General features: G+C 38.6%; 1 protein-coding gene across 3 annotated transcripts in view; it reads right to left on the minus strand.

Moving 5' to 3' along the window:
- PLCB1 (phospholipase C beta 1) overlaps positions 1–14,781 on the minus strand; it is a 738,719-nt gene that overhangs the window by 200,677 nt on the left and 523,261 nt on the right. The window lies entirely within an intron of this gene.

The following is a 14,781-nucleotide window of genomic DNA, read 5'->3' on the forward strand; positions in this document are numbered from 1 at the left end:
GTTAAATAAGAGTGTAGGATTATGCTGTTTCACTACAATTATTTCCAAATGTCACAGATAATAGAGAAAAAATGTACTTACATGATCCCTACTGACTTTTCAGAGGATTTAAATAACTAAACACCAACCTCCTGTTTTCCAATATAAGACTGGGTATTACCTTTATGAATCAACACTAAAATGTTATCAGTGCTTATCTCTGTGTGATAGAATTTGGGGTAATTTTTCAATTTTTTTCTTATTAATATATGTTACTTTACAATCAAAATTATATACAAGCAGCCTGTAAGCCCAGCACTTTGGGAGACTGAGGTGGGTGGATCACTTGAGGTCAGGAGTTTGAGACTAACCTGGTCAACATGTTGAAATCCTGTCTCTATTAAAAATACAAAAATTAGCTGGGCATGGTGGGCGCCTGTAATCTCAGCTACTTGTGAGGCTGAGGCAGGAGAACTGCTTGCACTCAGCAGGCGGAGGTTGCATGAGCCAAGATTGTGCCACTGCACTCTAGCCTGGGCGACAGAGTGAGACTCTTTCTCAAAATAAAAAATAAAAAATAAATTATTTACGAGTGGTTTTATTATTTAACATAATGTGAAAGTGTTTTCAAATAATGATATTTTTTTCTCTGAAACAGAAAATAAAGATACCCACAAACAAGTCTTTCCTAAAAATAAAAATTTGAATGCTCATGAAAAAAGATCCTTAAATCTCATATTAAGAATGATTTTACTTCAGATGGCAGAAATATGACACAGCTAATTTGGTTTACTCAGATTCTATTTAGAAATTTTTCTATGTTGTAACCTTTCTGAGTTGACTAATACTAAATATTGACAAAATTCTTTTGTCAACTTTATTGAGGTATAATTTTAAAAACTATATATTAAAGGTATACAACTGGATGTTTTGATACACGTATTGAGACAATTCTTTATCATAATAATCTTCATAGATACATAGGATCATCTTAACTATTTTGCTTTATCACTACAATTTGTTTCTTCAATCTTGACAATCAAAGCTTCAAAACAACAGCGCATTTGTGGGTAGTAAATATGTTGCCAACAAATGTCGGAGGGTAGCATTTTTTTTTTCTTGTTGAAACAGTTTTTTATTACTATAAAACTGGAATACGTTCATTAAAGAAAAACTGGGAAATGAGATAAACAGAGAGAAAAAATAAAACTTGTTTTGAACATCCCTAACTTTTCTTTCAGAGATAACTACTGTTAAAATATTGCTGTGTATCCTTCCAGAAAAACACCCCTGTGTGTGTATAATTCTTTTATGAAGCTGTAATCATGCATATACACACATACATATAACTATAAATATAATTTAGTAACATTTGTACTAACTGAGCAATATATTATGAACATTTTTAATGTAAAAAGAAATTCTATGCAGGTAAATAACTATAGCATAAAATATGCAACTATCTACATTTTTATATCATAAAATATAGCAGTATAATACAAAATAATATTCTATTATCATTGGTCATTAAAGTTGTTTCTAATTTTTTCACTAGTATAAATGACATTGACTTGACTACTCTGATGGTTACATCTTTGTATAAATACTTAATTATTTCTTCAGGATGAATTCCCAGAAATATAATTTCTGATTCAAAGACTTTGCATATTTTTGAGGATTTTAATACACATAACCAATTTCCTTTCTGTTAAAGTCCTAGCAATTGACTTTCACCAATGGTATATAAAAGTATCTGTTTTCCTTCTCTTCACCCTTACTGCCAAACCTATCAGTAAAACGACGACATTTAACAATTCTAATTTTTACTGATTTAAACATTATTTATTCTTGATTGCTAAGAGGTGTGTCATCTGTAAATGGCAAAACTAGCACTGATTATTTACCACAGTAAAAATCTTTTCACATTCAATACGTTTATCAAGGTGACTGATGACTGCTTTTCCCAAGTTCTGGAAACTCAATAGCTAAATTGCTTTTACTCTTGTCCAAGAATAAAAAATAAGAAGGAAAGTTTGTTTTGGCTCTTTTGATGAGAGGAGCTGCTTCATAAAGGAAAAACCTTCCTCCTGGGCTCGGGCAATCCTCCTGCCTCAGCCTCTTGAGTAGCTGAGACCACAGGCATGCGCCACCCTGCCCAGGTAATTTTGTTTTTCTTTGTATTGACAGGGGTCTTCCTATGTTCCCCAGGCTGGTCTTGAACTCCTGTACTCAAGCGATCCTCCCACCACAGCCTCCCAAAGTCCTGAGATTATAGGCGTGAGCCACTGTGCTGGGCCTGGGCAGGTGCTTTTCACACTAGAATCTCTATTCCTCCCTTTCTCTCTATTTCCTTTCCTTCTCCCCTATCTCTTTGCCTTTCACTAATTTCACAAAGGTTTATTGAACATCTACCATACGATAAATGCACAGAAAAAATAAAGCACAGTAAATCACAGCCTCTGCCCTCAAAGAGCTCACTGTCTAATAGAAAATAAGGCCATTCACCCCTTGAAACCCAGGCATGAACACCTTTAAAAGCTGAATGTGCATGTATCTTTGTCGTCCCTGGTGTCTACTAGATGCTTTACGCACAGTGGGTGCTAAATCACCACTTCTTTTGGATGACTATTGGGATTCAAAATAGAAAATAAATTGTTTTGAAACTGGAAGATCACCAAAGACAGCACCATTTTGTTTGATTCTTGTGTTCTGATTAGGACAGATGATATGAAATTTGTAATATTTGCTGTCTTTAACCTATGCAAAAGACAATTTCATACAACTCAGTCTCTAACTAGCAATTCCTTAAAAGACAGGCAATAAATGCAAGTATCTTCAGGGACCAGGAAAGGAAAGTAATGTAACTGCTGGATGAGTGTGCATACTGGGGTAGTCACAGGGTATAGAAAACTGGCAAGTGTATGCTTGTAAACACATGCATATCACAGCAATAAAATAACTGTGCAATCTAATACAATGGTTTATTGAACATGAAAGAAGAACAAGAATGAAATGCAAGAATAAACATGCTTTGGTTTGATCAGCAACTTTTAAAAGCAAGACAAAAACAACATAAGCCAATAGGGCAGAAATGACAAATGGATTTTAACTTTAGTTCCAATTTCCATTTATTGTTAATGTCTTCTGGGTGCTTGTGTTGAGAAAGATTCCGAACCATGCCTGTGATGAATTTTGATGTCTGCCTTGGGTACAGGATAGAAAAGCGAGGGTATACGCATCATATATTTGTCATCCTCAAATGAAGATATTATAATTAAGGTCAAGGTATAATTTGGAACATGCAAAGAATGTGTATCCAAGTTTTATTTAATCCATTGTTGAGGAATCCAGAAGATGTCAAAGCCAGGTCAAAGGAAGCTATGAGACACACATATACACATATAAATATATATGTAGACATATATACACACATGTATGTATGTGTTTGTATGTGTATGTTTATGTGTTTTTATGTCTGTGTTTGTATATTTTTGTCAACAAACACCAAGCAAATAAACCAAAAACCAAAAACACAACCTAGACAGATATTACTAAATTGAATACAGACTAGTTAATATCCTACAGGTCAAATAAACCATAACCTCTTTGGTTGTTTTCTCTACCTTTATTATCTCATTGGAATAAAAACTTTTAACATAATTTTTAGCATAGATTAAAATCAGTAAACAACAATAGTTTGGTGAGTGAGTGTGAGGATTATTTGTAATTATATTAAAGAATTTAAAAATTCCTAGTGAAGGAATTTACCTAACCTTAAATAAGAACAAAGATTGAGTTTGAAGGGCAGTCCGGGTAGAATACGACTGCAGACTACAAGTGAGCTTCTTGTAAACACATTCATATCATAGCAATAAAATAACTGTGCAATCAGGGAACTCTTAACTGTGAAACCAGGTATCAACTTTTCAATTCCAAAGCTTTGCCTTGCTAACAAAAGGAGCAAATGCTGAAGATTTTTGATACATCAAATGATTAGGCAGAGATATGTCAAAGTCAAGGAAAGCCAGTAAAATGTAAAGATAAAGAGCGGTCAGTTGGTAATCTTGTAGGTGTCAGTCAAGGGGTCAAGAGTACTTGCAAAAATACAGATGTTTTGTCATAACGAATTAGCCTAAAAAATAGTTCTGACTAGTAAAGACTTGGGGCAGAGAACAAACTCTGAGGATTTTCCTTCCACATAACCTTCAGCTGGAATATTGTTGTCACCATTGACTTAAATGCATTAGCCCTTTTCTATCAAACTTGCACTGTTTGTGAAAAATTTACAATTTTTTTCTGGTCCACTCTGGTCCACTGAGGCACATAGAAGAATGAAAAACCTTGAGAATTAAGATAAGAAAACACATTGCTTTTCTAAACAAATCAGTAACATTGCTAGAAATCCAGTTTTCTTCCATTCTTGTCACTGGTCAGGGACAAATTCCTCAATTATAGGATGAGTAATCTATATGGATGCCTCAGTCTCCTCTAGCTCTGAAAGTCTATGAATTCAATCAGGCTAATATAATAGGAATTATTTCTAGCTAAATTAAAACAAAATGTCCCATATTTGAGCGAGATTATGAAACATCAAACCACAATAAAAGCAATGCTACTATTTTCTGAAATTAAATCACCAGAAAGAAAAGTTGAGTTCAGAAGGATAAGCTTAGTTGACAAAGGCTAAAAATAAATTTCCTTACATATTTTGTTAATAATAAATCAGTATGCTTCCAATTGGACATGTCACTCATATAATGGCATTTAAAGGTTTTCATAAACATACATGGTGTTTGTACCATTTCCAGCTGAAGTACGAAAAATGTAAATCCCTCAAAGAATAGGAAAAACAATCCTCCTAAAGATGTCAGAAAGACATCAATTCAAAATTCTGCTATGACGTAATGATACCTTCCAGAGATGCTTTAAAATCATGCTTTATAACTCTGCAGTGTATTCAGTGACACTCAGTGGGATGCCATCATGCTTGCAAATACATACAAAGGTCCTTGAGTATTTACTGGGCTATGGGCTACTCCGATGCCTCCTCTACACTCAGGGCCATCCCACTGGCCTTGCAACAATTAAGAATGAGGAAGAGCTGTGTCCAGAAAAGGGAGCCCTGGAGAACAGAAAGGAAGAATGGTCTAGCAGAGCATTGTGGAGTGGTTCTCTCATCTTCTCAGGTTCGGATCCCTTTATCTATGGGCTTCTAAAAACCTACTTTTAAGGAGACATTCTGGATTGACCCTCCTGTTTCAGGTACTTCGGAAAAGATGTTTTCAGCTCATATTTCTCCAGGAACAGCAAAATGTTTTGAATGCACCCTGGAGCTGGGGCACTCCTTACTGGTGATTATCAATGAACACATTTTTACTGAGGGTGTATCTCTATGTGTCAAGGGTTGGAAATACCAAGGATGTGTCCATCAGAGCATTGCTTTTCAAGAACTTAAAAACATGGAACATAAAATTCCTCTTTGATTCCTGTTGCTGATCAGTTCAGGTTTCTATTCATTTAGTGTAGCTCTTAGTGCATATAACACTAAAGAGTTTGAAATTGCAGCCCACACACTCAGTTAGTGGACAAACACACTAATTTCATGTTGGCCAGATAGGAACCTTCTTGAGGATGTAAATTTCAGGACTCTTCTGAAAGAAGCAATTCATTCTGATCCAGCTCTGCTCCAGTTTCCCTTCTACCATTCTGCTGCCCAAGTCTGGTAGAAGGTGAAGAAAAATCAGTCAGCTTTGACTGCTGATGGGCTAAGTTTACAAGGAGGGAGTAGGGAGGGGCTGAATGTGGCCAGCGTGTGGAGTCACCAAGGGGAGCTAAGAAGCCACCTGTGTGATTTGCTCTTGATACGCAGATACCACTTCAGGAGACAAGTATAGGAAAAACAACATGGTCAAAAAGTCAAGGGTTATCTGCTAAATTTAGAATTATTCTATGGCTGTGATCCAGCACTACTTTTACTAGGACAGTTAAGAGAAACACACTTCTTCACGTCTCCTTACTTAGAAGCAAACACTTTCAAATCTTTTAGCAGAAGCTTTTGGTATTTACTTCTGTATCTCAAAAGAATATGCATGTATTGCTATTTTTGACTTACCACCATGAAAGATGAGAATATTGCTCTTTCTTATCTCTACTCCTGTAGCACATGTATACATTACTCCCATTCTTTCAGAGATAGTTATGCTATGATTTAGTTACAGTGTTCAGTGTTTATGTTATCATAAACACTGTGTGTGTTCAGGGTTGAGTCATACAGTAACCTAACAATTATTTTTATCCTCATGAATAATTTTTTTTATTTTCCCTATAGTTCATAATTATCTTGTTTTATCATTTGCTTAATTTTTTGCATATATCTCCAGTCCAACTCCAAAGTATCCACCGGTTAGCTAAAGGGTTTTGCAATATGCACAGATATAACAAGTGTTCTCTTTGTTAGATTCTCTTGAAGCGTTTTCTGGAGCCTTTTACCTGCTCCAATCTAGACTGATTAATTTCTGTTTTCTTCACTTCTATTTTGTGCTAAATCTCTTTTATTTATTCCATGTCTTCCCCTTTCATTGTTGATTTTTTGATTTTAGTTGGAGCACATTGGTCAGTAGCTTCCAGAGAAAGAGTTCATGAATATTAAGTTTCTCAAGCGTTGCGTGTCTAAAAATGACTTCTTTACACTTGCACACTTGATTGCTAGTTTTGCTGGGCACAGTATTTTGGATTGGATTTTTTTTTTAAAGATTTTTGTGGAAAAATTTTCTCCACTGTCTTTTAGCCCTGTTAAGAGGTTTGAAGACTTTGTGATTCACAATCCTAAAAACAGGTGTGTGGCCTGTTTTGTTTTGGTTTTTGTCCCTCTGGCAATTTCTAGCACTTTTGGTCCCTGTTTCTTAAAATTTCACAATGATATGCTTTGGCATAGGTTTATCTATCCCCTATGCTGGGCACTCTTGGAAACCTTCCAGTCTGAAAGCTGTGGTCTTGTTTGGAAAAAAATTTTTATGAATTATGATAATTTCCTCTGTTTTTTCATTCTGGAATATTATTTGTCTGGATTTTAAACTTTTTTTTGAGACGGAGTTTTGCTCTTGTTGCCCAGGCTGGAGTGCAATGGTGCGATCTCGGCCCACCGCAACCGCCGCCTCCCTGGTTCAAGCGATTCTCCTGCCTCAGCCCCCCAAGTAGCTGGGGTTACAAGCGTGCACCACCACACCCAGCTAATTTTGTACTTTTAGTAGAGATGGGGTTTCTCCATGTTGGTCAGGCTGATCTCGAACTCCCGACCTCAGGTAATCTGCCCACGTCAGCCTCCCAAAGTGCAGGGATTACAGGCGTGAGCCAACACACCTGACCAGATTTTAAACTTTTATACATTTTCCTCTCCAATGTCTCATTTAATTTTTTTGCTTTACTCTCTAAAAGATTTCCTCAACTGTATTTCCACCTTTTTTCAGACTGTTTTGTTTTTGTGTTTAACAGCCAGTTTATGTTCTCTGACATTTATTGAAAAAAATAGCATTCTGTTCTTTTTCATGGACATAATATATTTGGTTATTTTTCTATGGACATTAATGATACATGTATACTTCACACATTCTCACTACATAGTCATTATTTCCTACAAAGTTACTTTTTTTCCCTGCTTTTTCCTATTTTTAAGGAAGTTTTCCTCATATGTCTAGTAGCATTTAATTATCTGTTCATATTTCAAATTGGCAGACTAAAAAGCTGATTGGATTTCTGGATGTGTTTGCTGCCCTTGAAAAGTATGAGAGTTGGTAAGGCATCATTGCAGAGGGATCTGTCTTTTTCTCTTTTGGAGTAATACCCTAATATTGATATCTTTAGGTCTTTACTCTTAGGCAGATTAGAGTCTTGCGAGAAGTTCTTTCTAATCTCTTGCCACGATAGAGTGAAGGCCTGGATGCCAGCATTCTAGAGCAAGATTGGAGAAGAATGAGGGAGGTCTCAGCATTTTTTGGTATGCTTACGATCACTTTATCTTCCTTCCTTCCTTCCTTCCTCCCTTCCTCCCTTCCTTCCTTTTCTTTCTTTCTCTTCAAACAGAGTCTCGCTCTGTCACACAGGCTAGAGTGCAGTGGTGTTATCTTGCCTCACTGCAACCTCTGCCTCCTGGGTTCAGGTGATTCTCCTGTCTCAGCCTCCCGAGTGGCTGGGACTATAGGCACATGCCACCACGCCTGGCTAATTTTTGCATTTTTAGTAGAGACAGGGTTTCACCAGGCTGGTCTGGAACACCTGACCTCAGGTGATCTGCCCGTTTCAGCCTCCCAAAGTGTTGGGATTACAGGCGTGAGCCATTGCGCCCGGTCTATAGCCTGCTTTCACCTGGGCTTTGTGTTATCCTCAAAACCCTCTGTTTTCCTGACTCCAGCAAATAAATAAATAAATAAATAGTCTCTGTAAGGTGGGAGTTCTGACTGTTCCTTAAGTAGCTGTCAACTATCCTCTTTGTTTTATGCCTTATCTTGAATCCCACTTCCAGAGGAAACAAACATCATCAATTTCTGAGACTTTTAAGGTTTTTTTATACCTTGGATTGGTTCCAGGTTTTCACACAGATGACCAATGATCAGGTTCTCAGATCTGTTAACTGCTGTAAACATATAGCCAGATGCCTAAATTATGTAATGGTCGTCTCTTATCTATTATCCCTCACCCTTGCCAGATTACGCCCTTAAAAGTCTCTCTTAATGGAGTTTTGGTGTGGTTTCAAGAAAGATCAGTTAGTTGAATATGTTCAACCTACCATATTTCTCCTGAAGTTCCATGATTCTACTATATCCTACTGCAGATATTTTTGTTGATTAAGTTTAAAAGTCAGATCTTACATTTCTTATCTTTGATCTTAGTATTTGCAGGGAATGTTGAATCCGATGGGAAGAACAGGTCTTCTGCTTTGCCTGGCAGGGACTTACCGTGGAATTCTCTGACTTTCTTTATATTTTTTCTAATGAAAAGTATGCAGTGACTAATCTCTTACCACAGATGGCACTGTATGGATGATCTGTCAGGTTTTCCTTGCTATATCCTTTCCTAGGTAGAGTGCCATCACAGCCACAGAGGAAGCTTGAGCTCCTAGGTACTTATTAGGTGGGAAATAGCTTGGATATCTTGACTTCTCTTGCCAATCTCACAAGGCTGCTTGTGTGGAACAGGTGCGGTGGTGTGTGCAAGAAGCAGTCAACTCCCCACGTTTCTAAAGGAGTGATCAGTCAAGCTGACCTTTGATTTTCTGAGTGCTGGTGACTTGTCCAACTCCCGTCATGGTGGTCATCGGATATGTTGATACTTGATTCAATTGCCAGGAAATTATGTCCAGATTTGTAATTCTATACCCTAAGTCTGTCATGTAAAGTTGCAATTTTAATTCAAAACACTGCTAGATAAATTATACTATTAAATCTAAAAAAAAATTAAGGAGACTTCTAGAACTAAATTCTAAGATGATAAAATAAATCATGTGTTCAATCCTGTCATATTTGAGAGTTGACAAATTTCCTCCTTTATCCTTCACCAGTCCCTCTTACACTTTTCCAAAACAAGCAGCAACAAAGCATTTGACCTTTTGCTTCAGGGAAGAAAGGGATGGCAGAGAAAGAAGAATGAAAAGGCACATTTTTCTGCTTGGTCCTGGGGACATTCTCATACCAAGGCTTCCTTGTCCTCAAGTCTAGGAGAAACCGCAGACAAGCCTGATGTCCTGAAGAGAGAAGCTCTGTGGCTCCTTTCCCAGAAGGTGCTCCAGAAAGTTGCTGCTGGTATTCCCAAGCAGCCAGAACCCATAGAAGCAGAAGTGTCTAAGTAGATGGGCCTGAGCCTTAGGGAGTTCCTCCTCGGTCCACCCAAGGGTGGCAAAGATGGAGCCGAGCCTGTGGTTATGAAAAGGATGGTCAATGACCAAGACCAGAAAAAAATGAGATGACGCAGGGCTACCAGCTTGGACCAGATTCCCTCTCTGATGCCCAGGCACTAGGGAAGGCTCTTAGTGCTTAGCCACCACTCTAGGTTATTTCAAAATAGAAATTGAGAGAGAGAGATTGAGAGAGAGAGAGAGAGAGAGAGACTTGTTTTGAGTGCACTGAGACTCTTCTCAAATGCAAATGTTACCACAACATGAAGCCTTTCCTGAGTAGCCCATACAAATAGCAATCTCTCCTGCTGGCACTCCTGTCTCATATGCTGTTTAATATTTCTCCATAGCATTTATCACCATCTGTCATTCTACTAATAGATACATTTTCTGGTATGCTAGCTTTGGTCTCTTCCTCCAGGGATTATGAGTTTCATGAGGATGGAGTGTCTTAGTTTGTGTTTCCCTCAAAGGAAATGAGACAGAACATGTACTTGAAGGTGATCCCATTTAAGGGGAGAGGGAGCTGGAGTATTTACACCAAGTCCCATCAGTCATTGTTTGAGAACTGCTTCCAGGGTGATAATTCCTCAGTACTCTTTGGCCAACTGCACCCTTGGGAAGAGGGGGCTCTGGAAGCTAAACAGAGCCTTCAGCAAAGAGATGCAGGTGCTCAGTGGGAAGTCCAGCAGACAGGCAGTGTTCCTCCAGTTCACTGCTGATCTTTAGAACTCACAACTGTGCCTGGCTTGTAAATGCTCAGTAAATATTAATTGAAAAAATGATTATTTGGTGCCTGAATATTAACATTTATGTATTAATTTATATTGTGAGTGGTTTTGTGCTTCATCTTGGCAACCAGATATCTCAAACGATATTGTATCATAGACAACTAAAAATGGCAATTCCGAATTCAGCCATAAATGACACTGTAAAGGAAGGACTAAGAAGAAAACATCAAAGAAATGCAATGAACAGCTCACAGACCAGAACCAAGAGGCCCCGCAGGCGTTGACTAATGGTACCTTGAAGGCCAACAAATATGCAGAAGAAAGACAGGGAGGATTTGGGGGGCGGAGTCCTGACAAAGTCTTAGAAAGATTGAAAGTTTTATCCTTACGTCCTACCTCTGCCTAGCAGAAGTGCTAACCAGACAGCATTAAATGCTCAAAGCTATCAAAATAGACCAGGAAAGGGGACTAGAATAATTCAGAATAGGCCAAATCAATCCTTAAGTGACAGCAGAGTTAGCTGTACTTCATGACATTGCACATTGTGAACCACCTGCTCCATCAGTGCCCTCTCTTCTTAGCTTCCTTTGCTCAGCCCTGGTAGAGTTTCCTATTAGATTCACAAGTAAAGGATCTGAAATAATATAATAGGCTCTCACTTTCCACCAAGTTCATGAATGTGACTTTATTTATTTATTTATTTATTTTTGAGATGGAGTCTGGCTCTGTTGCCCAGTCTGGAGTGCGGTGGCACGATCTCAGCTTACTGCAACCTCTGCCTCCCAGGTTCAAGTCATTCTCCTGCCTCAGCCTCGTGAGTAGCTGGGATTACAGGCACACACCACCATGCTCGGCTAATTTCTATATTTTTAGTAGAGAGGGGGCTTCACCATGTTTGCCAGGCTGATCTTGAACTCCTGACCTCAAGTCATCCACCTGCCTCGGCCTCCCAAAGTGCTGGGAATACAGATGTGAGCCACCGTGCCTGGCCAAATGTAACTTTAAATAAGGTCAGTTAACACAAGCGGATGCTCCTCATTTAACTGAAATTTCTGAGCGCAGTAGCAAGTCCTCAGCACCTTATTCTCTCATTACACTCTGCATGAGCTCTGTGACCCAGGGGAAGAAAAAAGTACATAGGGCATAGTCAAAAACTAATCCTTAAATACAACTCATGGCATATTGCTAAGGTCTCTGGAAGGGGCCCCACTGAGGCTCTTCCCTGCTCGATATGCTAATTGGATGGTTAGCTAGGATATGCTCCCATCATGCCATTAAAGAACTAGCATGGAACTGCTCCTGAGCTAGTCCTAAAAGCAGTTTAAGGCAGCAGCAGCAAAGTGGTAAAGGAAAAAGGATCAAGGAAAGAAAATGTGGCAGGCCATGCTTATACATGCAGTACTAAAAAACAAAACAAAACAAAACAAAACAAAAAAGGTATGACAGGAAAGTGCAAGGAAAAAGAGAGCCTTAGAAGAGTTTCATGATTTAAAATATTTCCAGCATATTGTTGAACAATCTTTTATGATACGCTACTTGCTATATGCAAGCATTAACTCATTTCATCCTCACAGTAACTCTGTAAGTGGCTACTTCTATGACTATTTTACAGATGGGAAACCTGAGGCAAGTAGCTTGCTCAAGGTTTGTGCCCAAAGATAAGGTGGCTCAAGTAGCTTGCTGAAGGTTGCTCAAGGTTACAACTCATAAGTGAATAAGTTGGACTTTGAGCTCAGGCGGTCAGGCTTTGTGTTTCATGCCATTAAACATTATGCTATGCTGCTTGCTGTAGAAGACATCACACATCATCTAGTGATAGAAGAAGGTAAATAACCATAATTATCATAATAATGGGAGCTACTATTACTGAGCATTGACCACACGCCAGGCATAGAAATCCTATGAGAGACATACTTTTAAATTCCCATTTTCAGGTAAGTAAACGGAGGCTTAGAGATGTTAGCAACTTGTCTGAGGGCACAGGGTTATTTAGTGTGAAATGGATCTGGATACCATGCCTGGGCAATGGAGAGACGGATAGTGGTGGGTAGGGTTGATAGTGCTTATCCACATAACTTTCCTAACACGGCCTGGACTGGGGGCATGGACGATGGGGAGGAAAGGTGTCCTGCCTTCTTGGCAGTTGGCTTCAGTCTGGGCACTCTGCATTGGTCCTAAAAATAATCCTAAATGTGACCAAGGCAGAGTTTTCCCAGGATTTACTTATCTCTCTAAAACGTGTTACTTTAATCTTTCTGTGTAAAGAAGCTGAGCTCCGGCGGACAAATGACCCATTTGGCAGAGGCGTGAGGATTAGCTCTTTGATTTGAATTTGTCTATCAAGGTCCAAATTCTTTTCCCAACTTAATTTACATTCTAATCTCTGCAAGTAATTTAAAAGCATCCTCTAGCATTTTTATCCTCCAACCCATGAATCTGATTTTTAGGAAGAAAAATGAAATATAATAGAAAACTTGTCATGCCAACATGAGGACAAGAGAAATGGTGAACACAAGAAGTGACATTGTTTTGTGGGCTTTGCAAAAAATATGCAGGTTAGCTTTAAAAAATAAAAACAGCTAAACCCATGCAAATAACATCTTCAGAGCTCTGCAGCACAGAGAAATCTACAAATTTTGCGTTGGAAGACAGATGGCCCATAAATCCACGTAGAATCATCACAGTCAAGATGGGAAAACTGGACAATGTGTCTGCCAGCTTGCATGGACACCAGCCTCCTTCCACTGTGCCAAATGCCAATTAGGCAGGATCTGGCACTCAGATGTTTGGATGTCACCGGGATTAGGTGGTTGAGAATCCATTCATCATTGCTCAATCTTCACTCTTAATGCAATAATACCAGAGCATACTGGAACACTACCAGCCCAGTGGTTTAGCACCTCCTTAAATCACTTCTAAGCACAGCACTGAAAAGCAATTTCTCGGCTCACGTTTTTTCCTGGTGCTTTGGGCCTTGCAAATTCTGCTAGATCAGCTCACAGAAAGTCAGTGCAGATGGCATTAATATCCCATGGCTCACCAAAGTCTATTTGCCTATTTTAAGAAATAATCTAAATGTTCCCTTCTCAACTATCTTTGCCTGGGCACAAACTTTCCTATCACATTGGTCAGCTAACTGTGCTTTTGTACATTATATGAACTTCACTGGCGTCTTTGGTTATTTTACCATTTTTCCCCCTAAATCTGGAGTCGGTATGTTCTGCACCTGTTTCCATGTGTTATTTTATCTTAAGTTGAAAAGTGTCACATACTGTTATTCCATCTTGATTGCAAAAACTGTGCTATTACCATAACTATGTGCAAATACAGCTCCAAGATATGGTGTGATAATGGCCCCTAAATGGCTATGTACTCTTCTCAAAAGCTCCTGCAGATTGGCTCTTCACACTGTGCTCACAGCTTTCTGTGTCCCTGCAGTTTCCCCTGTATTAAGTTGTACTATTTGATGTGGTTTTGTGTGAAAATTCTTAATAATAACACCTTACTTTGATTTAACACTTTCCCTTTTTCAAAGTATTGTCACATCTGTGAGTTTATTTACTCCTCATCATTCTATTTGGTAGGTAGAAGACAGTTTTATTATTTAACATGACAGAGAAGCAAACTTGTCCCAAGAGAGATTAAACAGCCCCTTTAAAATGACATAGAAAGATAAGAACAGAATCCAGATTAGAACCTATCTCTCTTAAATACAGCTTTAGAGCTGTGTTTGGAACATAGATTTGCAGAAGGACTGATTTATCATTTAAAATTAGAGGTTCTCAGAGGGTAGGAAACCAATTTCCATTGCCTTTTATGAATACACTGTCACAGTGCTTTATGAGAGGAGACCCTCCACAGTGGTTCCTGACCATAATACAAAGGAGGAAAAATGTTCTAGTTCCTTCACCAGAATGTCATGTTTCTTGATCAAATTGGACATTGGCTTTGTATGAGCAAGGACCATGACCTTCACTTTGTTTATATCTCTTCCATAGTCTAGCATAAAGGCAGGCCCAGAATATTACGTTCTCATTAATGCTTTCTGATGAGCTACTTAAAACAGGTTATCTTTTAGTGCCCTACATGCCACTTGTCTCTCATTTGGCCCTCTGCTCTGCAGCATAAAGCACAGCATGGAATGCCAGTTTCCTCTTCAGATGCCTTCAGCACATCCTTCCCCAC

Source organism: Papio anubis, chromosome 16 (assembly GCF_008728515.1).
Source record: "Papio anubis isolate 15944 chromosome 16, Panubis1.0, whole genome shotgun sequence".
NCBI classification, from domain to species: Eukaryota; Metazoa; Chordata; class Mammalia; order Primates; family Cercopithecidae; genus Papio; species Papio anubis.